This window comes from Erpetoichthys calabaricus, chromosome 1 (genome assembly GCF_900747795.2).
Source record: "Erpetoichthys calabaricus chromosome 1, fErpCal1.3, whole genome shotgun sequence".
Taxonomy (NCBI): domain Eukaryota; kingdom Metazoa; phylum Chordata; class Cladistia; order Polypteriformes; family Polypteridae; genus Erpetoichthys; species Erpetoichthys calabaricus.
The window spans coordinates 71433275-71447546 of NC_041394.2; the positions used below are offsets into that span (position 1 = coordinate 71433275).

Below are 14272 nucleotides of genomic sequence, written 5' to 3' on the forward strand. Positions count from 1 at the left end.
AACGCAATCGTAAACAACTCCGTTAACCTGCTGGTGTTGCTTTTGCCTGAAGTTCCCCGCGGTGGTATTCAGTCTGGAAAGGCACTATAAAATGGGGCTTGGTTACTGTAACAGTAAGTCAAGAAGCTTGTATACCCGTTAAATTAATATTGGTTTGACGATTTACTTTATTTTTACAGTACTGTATATGGAAAACACTAGTGACGTCACAGCGATTGTGTTAAATTGAATACACTGAACGTTACAAAATGTATTATAAATTTGGTATAAATAATGTAATGGATGGTATGTTAATATTTTGTAGTAAATCTTTAATGGTCAAAGCATACAATGTGAAAAATTACAAATAAAAATGCAAAACTTCCTAAGTTTTTACATAGGGGTAATTTTGTAAATGTTTTACACAAATTAACATTAAAAGGTTTCACAAATTAAAGTAAATTGAGATTCAGTGGTTTGCAATAGTGTATAGTTTATTTATTTATTTTTTTGGCCTTTTCACTCCTTTTTTAAATACATTAATGAACAAATTCTGTTTTAAACTCTGTAAAGTTAGGCATTTTCGTGGGCCATTTATATTTATGAATGTGGAATTTACCATAAATAATAAGCTGAAGATCTACCAACTTTTATATTCCACATTCCTATTATAAAAGAGCCAAACATCTTTATTCATTGTCTTAACGAAAGGTTCAAGAAGAATGAAAAGAATTTTGTGTACCTGTAAAATTTACCCAAAAGTAAATTAATACTTTCCTCTTCAAAGTTCCAAAGTACATAGGTAAACTCAAGATCCTTTTTAAACCTTATTCGCACTTACTTAACAGGATAAGTACAATGAATAATTTGAAAGGAAACCTCTCAGCATTTTATTGGGAATGCAGTATCTCCTATAAGCTTCCTTTTAATTATTTTTTTTCAAAATAAGAAAGCCAAAAGCCTTTTGCTGAAGGGTTTGTATATCTTTTGAGAGATTTTCCTAAAAGATTTACTGTTACAGTTTTTGTGTTTAATGCTAATGCCTTCCAACATTACCTTTAACTCAACATTTAGCTTTAAATCCACAATGACAACATTTAGTAATAATTTAATAAACCCAGAAGGTATAGCATCAAACACAATTGCATATTCTTTAATTGATATTGGAATTCCTTTTCTAAAAAATCCTGAATAGGCAAGTAAATGGTCATTAATATGAAACAATTGTGTTATTAATTTTGGATGGTGTGTTGATGTATGACTGGCATTTTATCAAGTGTTTAATTCTGCTGTATGCCTTGTCCTGCCATGACTGTCTCCAGTTCCCCATTACTCGGATAACAAAAGTCGAATAAGTAAATGGATGGAATGATGAAACATGTTTGTGTGCAGATTTGCTGTAGGGATGGTCCCCTCATTTTGACTACTGGTAATGAGAGTAATATCTTGCAGCACACTATATAAGATACAATTCTAGTTCAGTAACTTGCCTGATGAAGCACGTCCTAAATTCAGAGCATTCTAATTATCTGTTATTATGTATTATTTTTGTATACTGCTTTTCATTGAGTGCATGATTGGCTGTTTATGATTGTGAGCCCTGTAAAAGACTGTCCATAGTTAGTTCTTTCCTTGAGACTGATATTGCCAGGACAAACTACAACTCTCTGTGGGGCTGTAATGGAAGAAACAAGTTGAAAGAAATAGATGGATGGTTGAGTTGCTGTTAGTGTGTTAGTTTTGTGGCTAATGAATTGAAAAATCTGGTAGAGAGAATGAAAACCTGCATAGTAGAACATATGCCTTGTGGATATCTTGTTTTCCATATATTATGGGTTTTAGGCTTGTATACATTGCTGCTGGAATTCACATCACATCCTTTAAATTTGCCATGTTTAATGAAACTTTAGTAAATGAACAAATGGAATGGTACTGTAATAATAATAGAAAAAAGTATAGCATTCAATAGATATGTGTGTATGTGTATATATAATATATATATAATATATATATGTGTTCCAGCATCCCATCCGATTTTTCATGACACTTGGTACACATGTTTTTCATTGGTCGACTTAAAATACTGTAGGGTGAAATCAGCCCTAACCCACCCCCTTCTGGGTAGGGTGGGGGGTGATCTTGCAATCATGTATGCATGTTATCATCCAGTTGACACTCAGAATGACCACCAAAGGGCGAACTAGAAGTAACTGCCGGCATTCTTCATGTTTGAGCACCACCGTGCCCCTGTTGCTTTAGAAATTAGAGTTGGCCAGTTCTGAGGATCAACTGGATGATACATACAAGACCGCAAGACAAACACATTAGTGAGTCTTCATTGTTTGTTTGTTTATTTTTAAAGTTGTTTTTTTTTTTTTAAATAATTTTTCTCAAACAAGTTTAAAAAAAACAAAATACAACACTTTATTTTCCTCCTGGGCAATGCTGGGTATTTCAACTAGTAGGTAACTAAATTCTACAATTTGTATGGGCAAATGTGCATACCCTGCTTCAGACTGCCATCCAGTTCAGGTTTTTGTTTATTTATGTTTTTCCTTTTTTTTAAAATAGTTTTGTTGAAGGGCCAGGTACAGGGCCCATGTGGCAAAGTAAAACTTAAGAGAGCTTATTTTACCTCCAAATAGGACAAGTAGTAGACGTAGACTTGTGTCTATAATTAGCATGTTCTATTACAATGAGTAGTTTAAAACATTCTATAGTATTGTGAGGATTACAGATGAACTGACTGAAAGTACTTACCTTAAATTCTAAATAGAAACTTTAAAAAAAATCACCTCAAAAGAATACCTTGCAATATGTTGCTTTATAGTCAATATCCATATGCCTCTTTGTTCCTCAAAATGTTGAATGAGAACCCAAACTCCTATAATGAAATGTCTGATCAAATACAACTCTCACATATCGTCTTATGAATCATTTGTCGTCCCCTGCAGACAGCACATTTGGGAAGGTACAGGGTACATTCTTCCTATACCACTTCATACTGTAACATTTTTACTAGGACCACCCAAGTACCATCTAACCCCAATCTGATCAGTCATAAATACATTTTACAGATGGAACTCATTAAGTTTATTGATTTACTACATATGGAAAGTGTCCGTAAATCTATTTTATAAAGATAGAATCCAGCACGTTTTTCCTGGTGATTTAATAAATTGTTTAATGTTATAACTGTTGGCACTTGCAAATCATATTCAAGATTAATGGTGCTAAATTTAGTGTTTGTAAAATGTGCAGTCTGTTTGCACACTAAGGTAATGCAAAGCATGTTCAAACTATATTAAAGGTAATAAAGCACACCATTGTAATGTAGCATTTCAGTTGTAATGTTTTTGTATTTGTGGGAAGTTACATGTCTGTGTTCCTTATTGGATTCTTTTGCATTTCTGAGCCATTTCCCATGTTTGTGTTAATGTAGCTGTACTTTATAGAGTGAAATTTATGAAAATAAGGATATGCAGGTCAAGTAAGAGACAGTCAAATCTTGCTAAAATTATTTTGATATTGTTATAAACATTTCTTTAGCTTTGACTGACGGTAGAACAGCTTGACATTCCTATAGTTGAACAGTTTGTTTTGACAGTTACTGCATGCAATAAAAAGCATGCCTGCAGAGTCTTATTTTCATTGTGAAATCCAGCATAGTTGGACTGCAATATAGTTTTATATTCTTGATATGACAGTATATTGTAGGCATATATTGAAACAAGAAGAATGCACAGCTAATCCTACAAATACAGAAAATTTGAGAACATAAATTAATTACATGACATCCATTTGTCCATTTCCTATACCTGGCTTATCAGGTACTGGATCAAAACGAGGTAGAGCTTGGCTTGGCAGTCTTACTACCAAAACAAACAAACTCTGGATAGGACCCAAGTCTATCACACATTGTGCAATGTATACTGTGCAATTTAGATACTGTTTAGTAATTACAGCCCTTTCAGTTAATATATGTTTAGAATTCAGAATATTTTGGTGTTAAACTCCGTTTTATTGAGGGCCCAAAATAACATTGCATATATCCAATGCGGTCCAGAATCAGTTGCAGATTTAGAGGTTATTGGGCTGTTTGTGGAGACTTTATTAGGGCCTTATTATTTTACCAAAAAAAGAACCAATTTTAATAGGTTAGTTTCCTCTTTTGAGGCTAACAAAGTTATTTTAGACTTCAAATGTAATGCATGATTCACATTACTGTAGTCCAGTGGGTCTCAGACTTAGTCCTGATGTCCTTATGTGGATGCAGGTTTGTGTTCTAAACATATTCTGTTTTTGAATTTAACTGTTTGGCTAATGAATTACTCTGTTACTTCCCAGTTTGTTTTGGGGTTAATGTAGAAATAATAAAGTAAGTTTTAAACTTTTTTTAGAATGTACCATGCATTTATATACAGTATGTTACATGGAAATCATTGTGTTCCTTTTACTTAGTAAATAATGAAGAATTAAAGCAATAAAAAGTAATGAGCATGATAATGGGGCAGAAGAAGTTGTAGCTTTTTAGTATTTAGTGTTTTGAAACTAGTGGGAGTAAAAACTTGGCAAGACTGAGTTTGGGAACCGCTGCTATAATAAAGAGATGTACCCTAAGTTCAACAGGTAAATGACTAGAATTCCAGACCATCACAAAACAGACAGAATCACATTTGTTATATCTGTAAACTTGATGCAGTAAACACATAAAATTCTATCATTACAGCATTATCATTAAACTGCTTACACTGGATACGTATTTATTACTTTTAATTACATATTAAATATTAATAACTTGTAAAACTAGTTTTATTTATAAATATGAAGAAAAAAAACTAAGATTGATCAGTACTTTATGATAATGTATTGTTATAGTTTTTTGCATCATATGCATATTTTTACAGATATTTGTATTTTAAGTTGGCGTGATTGTGATTCCATGAAAATATTTATAAAATCTTATTGCATATCTTGGCAATTAATTGACTGTGGCAGCTGAAACACTACATAAATGACAATATACATGCATTTATTTTTTATAGTTTAAATATTTAAAATTTTTAACTGTTGATAGTATTATAGTTTTTTGTACTGTTTAGGTATACCTTTTAATGTTGGGGGAATAAATCAAAGCTGTAAAAAAACATTTTTGATTCTTTAGGTGTAATTATAAATGTAAATTTAATTTATGTAGTACTTGTTTCTTACCAATTTTATACAATATGAATTTACACACAAATAATAAAATGGGTACACATCTCAAGTATTTTGTTTGCACAGAACTGTTGACTACTTTGAATGCTCTGCAAACATATGTTTTAACAATCACTAGAAGTTCTGAACATAGTAGTGAGTTATACTGGAAGGTAAGTTGTTTTTGAGTCTTTACTGTATGTGCACAGCCATTCGCAAGATGCATATGATAAGCTGTCTTGTATATTTAACTCATCACTACAAGTAACATGCTAACAGTTGAGAAACAGAAAAAACAGCTCATTTCTCTGTGCGTTGTTGTCTGTCTTATTTTGTTTTTCATATTCCAAGGCGTATAGACATGTCATGTTACACTTTCTCTGAAATGAGTTAAGACTTTTTCTACACTATGGTGAATGGTAGAGCAAACAGCCAAGTATACACTGGCAGAGCAAAAAACTTTGTATTCCTGAATTACCCTAGGCTGTTTTAAGATTTTCACAGACCGAAATAATTTTAGTTTTGTGAATACATCTAACATCGGGGGGAAAAAAAGACACGCAAGTCTATTAGTCTTAAATCGGTTTTTAGAATCGTAGTACCTGAGTTGCCACCCCTAACACCTGTGTAGCTTTAAAAAATGAGCAGAGTGGCATCTGTCTGTATATCATATAGCTTCTTATTCATCTGTCTGTTGATCTTTTTCATCCAACAGTGATGTCTTTCTTATTGTGTTAAAACACTAGTGTACTTTATGGCATGTGGAGTGTCTCCTTATTTTCACATTTTTTATGTTGCAACTACAGTTTAGTAGCTGTGAGGCATTAAATAAAATGAACCGAACAGTAAAGGGTTCTGTTATCATGGGCTGTATGTAACATGTCTTAATTATGGATGACCCTGGACACATTGAAAAGGTCCATGAGTCTGACACCCCTGGGTTAGAGAAACTGTTATTGATGTGTTTAACACACACACTTTCTCTGTGAGTGATTTGCCATGTAAACACTTAACTGAGGTACTGTTAAGGATTTTATAGTCTGCGCATGTCTGTTGCATTCTGTTTGCCTGTGTGAGCTTCGCCCATGTTTTTAGCAGCCACATGTAGAAGTGTTCACAAGATAAATTTCCTTAGGCAGTTGCAGAGACAATCACATTATTCCTTCTCATAGGTGAAATATTCTGTCTCAATATATGAAAAATATATAAATTTGTGTTAATGACCGCAACATACAGTGCTAAGCTCAACAGCACAATATTGGGAGCAGTGTCTGGAGTAACACATTAAAAGTAATGTGCTTTATGTAGTCTTGGTACTTTTTTTAAAATAATGAGTAACCTCACGCATTGCATACTTCGTTGAATCAAAAATGCTTGTGTACAGCAAGAATCGCAAGTACCGGACTGCCAGTACTTCGTATGGCTCAATCGCACAGCCAAGCAGAAAAGAGGGTCCTGTGTGCAATGATCCAAGACTTTAGTGCTTGTTTTCGGGTTCACAGTGGCTAATGGTGACCTTTATTTCTTTTTGTAGTTTAATAAAATGGAAGCATTTTACCAGATGTGAACTCTAGAAGTGTACTTGCGCATGTAAATGGAGGTTTTGAAGAAGCCAGTTAACATGGTTACTCACTTGTAAACTCGCTTATTGTGAGAACAGCACAGATAACCCTTCCATTGATGTGAGCAAAATTGACATAATCTAGACATTAACTCTTGAGAATTTTGCTGAATGTGCAATGAACGATTCTAATGCCCAATTGCAATGTTCATTCTTATTGGAATGCTTGTAATAAAATAGTTTTAACGTTTCCAACAAAAGGTGTACAGAACAATATTTAGTGGCAAATTTCTATTTTCATATTTAGACAATGTCCTTGGGAGCATTTTTTTTAGTGAGTAAATGATAAAGTGCCACAGAGTGGGAAGTTGTGGTGCGGAGGTTGTTTTATCAGGTGACTTCACAAACTTGTAGTGCCACATACATATTGATTTTGAAATAGGAAATAATATACGATTTATAATCCTACATTTAATTGGAGTAAAGAGAACACACAGGTTTTTGTTAGCTGTCTTTATTTAAATAAGACCATGTATGTTAAGTATTAAGAGCTGAAGAAACAAAATTCTTTTTCCATCAAACCTGTCATGAAAGTTTGAAGAGCAAACATTGTAAAAGTTATATATCACACATTTACATCAGGCGAGGGGACTTGGGGAGCCGAGACATGAAAATGGGCGGAAAAATAAGACTTAACTCCTTTGAATGTCCAAGTGCTCTACCATCTCCATTTGTGTCATCAGTTACATTAACATTTCTAACAGAACTAGTCTTATACTATATTTTATAGTTATTCCTAGAATTTTTTTAATTTAGTTTACAAACCACTTCATACTTTTGTTCAGTTAACAAAACCATAGAGTAATGTAGGCTGTATATTAATCATATACAAACTTTTTACTAATCGATGAAACCTATTGTGTGTTTAAATATTGTAGTTCTCTTTTATTAGACCTAGTTTTACCTGTCCAGTTACAATCCTCAGATAAGCTACAAGTTTCCATGATATTTTTCAAAATCATCATTCAAATACATTAGTCTTTGTGCCACTATGATTTTATTGTGGGAACTGGCAGATAAGATATTGAGATAAACATGTAGGAATGCTGTATTAATTTATAGTAGTTTATACAATTTATTGTACATTGCAGTTTACAGATGTACCGTACATATGACTTTGCCTATTATGATGTGAGATGGATTTCCAAACACCATAAACTGAAAGATGTGCATGTTTTTCCTGCCATTATATCTTCAGGCACTTCCCTATTATCCAGAATCTTGTGAACAGACTACCAAACTATGGGAAGCTTTGCACCAGTTTAATGAAGCCATACTCTAAAATTGTTACCTTCTATGAAGCAGTTTGATTTTCTTTTGCCCCAGACATTTTGATTTTTAAAATGAGGCCATATTTACTACTTTTATTAAAAACAAACAAAATGAAAAAAAGCATTTCTGATTCAGCTTTCAGTTTTAACCCATCAGGACATAGTCCAGATGAGAAACACAAACCTTAAAATTTATTGAATACTAGCTAACATAGCTGAAATACCCAACGTTGCCCGGGAGGAAAATAAAGTGTTTTTTTTTTTTTTTTTTTAATTTATTTTTCTCAAACAATTAACAAACAATTAAGTTTTTTTTAAATTTATTTTTAATGTGCTTGTCTTGCAGTCTTGTATGTATGGTATCATCCAGTTGACGCTCAGAACCGGCCAACTCTATTTAATTTCAAAAGCAACAGGGGTGTGGCGCTCAAACATAAAGAATGCTGACAGTCACCTCCAGTTCACCCTTTGGTGGTCGTTCCGAGTGTCAACTGGATGATAACATGCATACAAGACCGCAAGATCACCCCACCCTACCTAGAAGGGGGTGGGTTAGGGTTGATTTCACCCTACAGTATTTTAAGTCGACCAATGAAGAACATGTGTACCAAGTTTCATGAAAATCGCTCCAGTTCGGAAGTGATGCTGGAACATGCATACATACACACACATACAGTACATTGACTTTTTTATAGATAGATTTCAATTTTCAAAACAATGTTTCTGTATATCTGTTCACCTCTTGAAACTGTATAGACATATTATGTATGAGTACTAGCATCTTTTCTCAAAATAATGTATCACTTATTTTTTCATTTTGGATAGATGTCTTTCTCCAAAGCAATTTCACAATATCAGTATTCATTACACTTAAGTTTACTTCATTTTACAGCTGGAGCTCAAAAAGGTTAGTTGAGTGGCATTGAGTCACACAACAAGTCTGAGGTGGCAATTGATTTGGTAGCCTTTTGGTTGTCCATAACCTTAACCTCTATATTATGCTGCCTGCTACTAACTTCAGTTTATCACACATGCTGTGAAGTAATAACCTTATAGCCCAAGGGTTATTGTTGCTGGCCAATAATGTTTTGAAAGCTGCATTTCCAGAATGTTGTTTTGCAAATCTGCTCATCCAGCTACTAGCATTGTGCGTCTGGATTCTTGTCATCCAAGTAAAGCAACATGTGTGGAGCTGAAATTCATGGACAATCCATTACCTGGTATTTATAACACAATATTCTGAAATGTGATTAATCAAGTTCATGTTTTCAGTATATAGTATTGTAATAATTTTAGTGTAGAAAATAATTTGAAATTGAGCTACAGGTTTAATTCCAGTTTTATCAGTCTATAGGGTGTGCAGAATTTTTCTGTGCCCACTTGAGTGCATGTGTGTAAATGTATCCTATGATGCACTGTTGTTGCATCCATGATTGGCTCCTGCCTTGCACCATATGACATGACTGCATTCTGAAAAAGATTTCCGAGCACAGGACTTGCATGGTTGTGGTAGCATCTCATGCAGATGTATTTCTATCAACAGGGAAATAAAATGCATATCTTTTATACTGAGACATGCATAGTGAAACTCCTGCAATATCTGATGAATAACAAAATAGTTGCTTTATATGTCATATTACATAGAGACAATGGTACATTACTTCTATGTGAGTTAACTTCAATTAGGAAACATTATGGGCACTTTTTTTTTCATTTCATGTATGCCTTTCTGTATCGTTTTTTTTGGAAATTTTGCATGAGTTTATTCCTACATTCAGTCTTTCATATCTAAGCAAATTCCAGAAAACCAACTTTGGGACTAGTTCATTCATAAGAGAATTGATGCTCATATTCTTTACATTATTGTTTTAACTGTAGACACATGACCTGCTGATCAAAGTAAAGCATTTGCTAGATTAACTGTACCATTTGGTGGTTTTTTTAAAAAAAAAAAAAAAGAGGTGATATTCAAACAATTTAATTGGAAAAAGTTGTTCAGCCCTAGTCTATAGCTGGGTATTTTGGGCATCTTAAGGCAGTTGTTGCACAGCAGGAACATTGGGGCGCCGGAAAATCCACAGAATCGTCTGCTTTGAGAGTCCCAATACGTTGAGTGTAAAGATATTCCTTAAGCTGTACTCGCAGGTCACCTTTTGTATTCTAAATACTGTATCATTATCATATGATTACAATCAATACAATTTATATAAAGGATTAGCAATTTTGGTTGCAGAAGATAATGTAAGATAGAGTTTGTTCCATCTGCAGAATAAAGTTTGTTCGTCAATTATATAAATTTATCTTCAATATTTTAAATCACATTGTCATTTAAATATAATTAAAAAATGTTCTTGAACTTAACTATTACCTAACTGATAAAGGATGTCGCAGGGTTGTCTTTTCGCTGAGTTGACTGTTGCCCAGTTGCCACCGAACCGTAAATATTAAGGAGACCCTCTCGCTTTTTTGACTGTTTGTACATTCAGCCAATGTTAGTTGTTGCTCATTATTAATGAATTATAACTTTAAGCACTACATCATATATTGTATTGTGAAAAAGTCTTAAGCCACCAAGACACATTTTTGAAGGTAGTTATCAGAGCAGAAAGTGTTTTATTTGCTCTTATAAACATTATATAACATTAGAGTAAATGTAATCAATATTATACAATAAAAAGTAACAAGAATTTCTTGTGTTTTCCAGAAACATTTTGATATCTTGTGAGATGACAAGAACAATTCAGATTTGGTTCCTAAACCTCTAATTGAGGAGAGGCATTCCATATATTTATTAAATTCCACCAGCAGCACAACTAATTCAAATTAATGACGTGATTAGCTGAAATTAAATGGCAACTAGAAATACCAAGTTGCCTTAAGACAAGGTTTAGAAATGGTTAAGCTAACTAATTTTGACAGATATAAAATCACACTTTTTCATCAATTAGGCTTCTGTCAGTAAGTAACAACCTACCAAAGCAAACCTTCAGGATGTGGCATTCAAGCTGCCATAAAGAAATTTGAAGGAGCTGGGCAAGCTGAAACCTAAAATGCAGCAAAAGACTCAAACTCCCTGGAACAGAGCAGTTCTTAAACATATCTGTAGGTGGAAGGAAGTTAATTTAAATGCATGCTTAACTTTCTTGCATTAAGGTACATTCTTCTGTTATACAGAGAATATTAAAACAAAATGGTCCTGCCTGGCATGTTGCAGGTAAGAGAATATTCTTGAAGAAAGGCGATGAGCAACTGAGTTTTTTAGCATGTGAAAGCCATGAAGTATGGAGAACAAATCCAGTTGTAGAAGGTCTTATGGAGTGATAGGTAAATATTTAAAATGTTTGGTTTAGAAATAAGAGTTCATAAAAAGCATATAAGTGCCTGTCTGCAGTATTCTGTGAGACATGGTGACAGCTGGGTCTGGGATCCATTTCAGTCAACTGGATAAGGGGGTTTGGTCAAAATCAATGGAATGATGACTGCTGAGGAATATAAACCAATTCTGATTCATCATACTGTACTTTCAGGAAATTGACTTATTGGCAAAAACGTAATCTTTCAGGATAATGACCTCAATCACATTGCAAACACAATTAAGACCCTCTTGGATTGGAAGTCTGCAGATGGAAAATTGACTGTATTAGAGCTCTGACCTCAATGTAATTGAAGCTGTCTACGATTGCTGGGACTGGGAAATGAACAAAAATTGGCCAGTGGTGTCATTTTGATTTTACCATTTATTGTGTGCAATTTTTTTTTTTTTTTTGTATTAAGACTGGGTGTATGAGTAACCTGCATCGTAGGTAACAAAGGGCTGCTATTTATTTTTATTTATTTATTTTTTTGCAAATGTCTCAATAGCATAGTCAAAGTCGGTCATCTCAGTTGTTTTTCTATTTACAAAAAAATAAACAAACACTTCAGGGGAGGAGCATACCCATTGAAGACGACCAGAATGTTTGGGCTGCAGAATTTTCATTGAAAACAGAAGTACTTGCATTACAGGTTAGATCTGGTAATCTCTTGTGCTTAATGTACAATTGCATGCTGTAAAACTCTAAAGTTCAGTAGGGCTAGTTTTGGGTTCTTTGCCAGCTTTGTGCCACATATCGTCTGCTGCCAGTGTACATAGTATTTACAGAGGGAAATAAAATAAAGATGCACAAAATATATAAAAATAGCACAGAATGTTAAGAAAATGTACTTGAAACTGCACTCTTCTGACTGTTTTATAACGCAGTTGATTCTCTATAGCTAGCACTAGTAGATCACTAAGCCTTTGTGGAGTCACTGATGATCTTCCCCAAAATTTTTGTTTCTTACCCCATGTGGTTTGTAGTGATGTAAAAATTCATAATCTCCGATTTTCATGGAGATACCCATAGTATCAGAATGTTTGTTATCTGTGGAGATCAATGCTGGACCACAGTAAAAAAACAATATAAAAAAATGTCTGTTTAAAATAAAAAAAAAAAAAAAAAACACTCTGGTTACCCGTGTCACATAATCCACATTTCCAGTTACCCAACTGCATGTTTACAACAGACAAAACACATTTTTTTGCTAAGCTATTCTAAAATAAATATTTTTCAGAACAATCAAAGCAGTGCATGAGCAGGAAACAAACAGGATCAACCTTTTGAATTTAAGACCAAAGTCTTGACCAGTGAATCAGATCTACTACTGTCTGTGGAAAATTTTATTTACTGAGCAACTATGGTGGATTGTACCTTGCTCAAGTATATTGGTACATGAAATTAGCCACTTGAATGCTTTTATAGTCCCAACACAGTCACATGAGGTCAGGCCTTTGAACAAAAGGATGTAAAAGGGATTGCAGCATTCAGTCTTGAAGCTAAAATGACCGTCACCTTGTTTTTATATGCAACTCGGAATGGGGTGAAAACTTGAGAAACCAGTTGCTTACTGCAGTTCACTTAAGGTGAAAACTCCACAGCCGAGGAGTGGCATTGTTTTATCAACTACAGTCCTTAAATGTTTGAAACTTGTTGCAAAGTATTTCATGAGATAAATCTGATGCTGCCTTTAAGCAATATCCTGCTCACCTGCTTTCTCCTGAACAAATGCATTTTCCTAAATCTCACCCCCTTGCAGTATTTTCACTTACACTGCAAATGCTTTGCATGCTGGTAAAGTTGACTGGCTGTGAAGTGTTCCTCATATTCTTAAGGTTGTAGTGAGTCAGAATTTTAAAGTACATAAATGCTTAGTGTGCTATAAACAGTCTATAATAGTCATAATTATTGACATCTCTGTTTTGATGGGTACACTTTACTTTTAACAGAAAGAAGAGTTTAATGTAGTTTACAAATAAGCCAAACTTAATGTTGTTTGAATAATGAATTTTTAATTCTTATTGTAAATTTATATGTAAATTTTACATTTTATGCAAATTTTGGAGTAAACTGCAAGTGGATATGTTACATCATTAAATGCACTTAAGTTTGCCATTTTACCCTGTGCTAGATTCAGAATTTCAGTGATACAGTATAGTATCAGGTTGTTGAAATTTATAATCTTGCACTTAAGTGGGCTTTGTACACCCCTTTACACTAACATTTCAACCTGATTTATAACCTACCCCTGGCAGCTCAAGTAATTTGAGACCCCTATTTGAGGCTGTACTTTAGCAGCAATTAGTAGCTTTCCTATAAAATGTCCATCTATCCATATCCTTGTGTTTCAGCTTGCAACCATGGTTTCTCTTTCAGATGCTGTCTGTCCATATCTGGTATATTCTGGCTTATTTCTGAGACTGTCTTCTTTCGATGCATAAAAATAATTTTATAGATTTTTTTTTTTTTTTATGAGTAATTCTCTTGCATATAGGGCACTGCCTCTTAGTTGTCTAATGTTGCTTTATAAAATTACATACCATAGTGATAATTGTCAGGCTTCTTTAATAGCTGACGCACATACTTATTGGCAATCATCCTACTGTGACTCACTTTCATAGGTTTAGTTTTACTTTAGTTTGTTTTAGTTACTCCAAAGTTAAACTTGTTTTTATGTGGTGGTTGTTATTTTGCCTTCCATTTGTACCTTAGTTTTTACCATAAACATTCACAAGCTATTATCAACATCCATAGCCGATGTGGAGCCAGAAATAACTCCTTCACTAAAAAGAAAAACTTGTTAGGATATTTCACTCCTCTGTCAGTCTGCTGTTCAGTGATATTCTCTG

At 33.8% G+C, this 14272-nt stretch overlaps 1 protein-coding gene across 2 annotated transcripts in view; it reads left to right on the forward strand.

Annotated features, from left to right (window-relative positions):
* pbx2 (pre-B-cell leukemia homeobox 2) overlaps positions 1 to 14272 on the forward strand; it is a 44697-nt gene that overhangs the window by 2378 nt on the left and 28047 nt on the right. The window lies entirely within an intron of this gene.